The sequence below is a fragment of the Brassica oleracea genome, chromosome C5 (genome assembly GCF_000695525.1).
Source record: "Brassica oleracea var. oleracea cultivar TO1000 chromosome C5, BOL, whole genome shotgun sequence".
Lineage (NCBI taxonomy): Eukaryota > Viridiplantae > Streptophyta > Magnoliopsida > Brassicales > Brassicaceae > Brassica > Brassica oleracea.
Genome location: NC_027752.1, coordinates 18,633,084 through 18,633,307, shown reverse-complemented (window position 1 = coordinate 18,633,307; position 224 = coordinate 18,633,084).

Here is a 224-nt window from a genome sequence, read left to right as displayed (position 1 = left end):
TTATGTTCATCTTTTCCTCAATCAATCACTCGACAGTAAGAGATATAACTTACCGGCGGCGGAGTTCAACGAGACGCCTCTGAGAGAATGCGCGCTAGGATTTCCTCTCAGATCTTATATAGAAGAAGCGACTGTGAGAACGGTGGTGAGAACGACGGTGATAACGGCGGAGAGATAACCGGCGGTGAGAACGATGGATTAGAGAGAATCGACGGAAATCACCT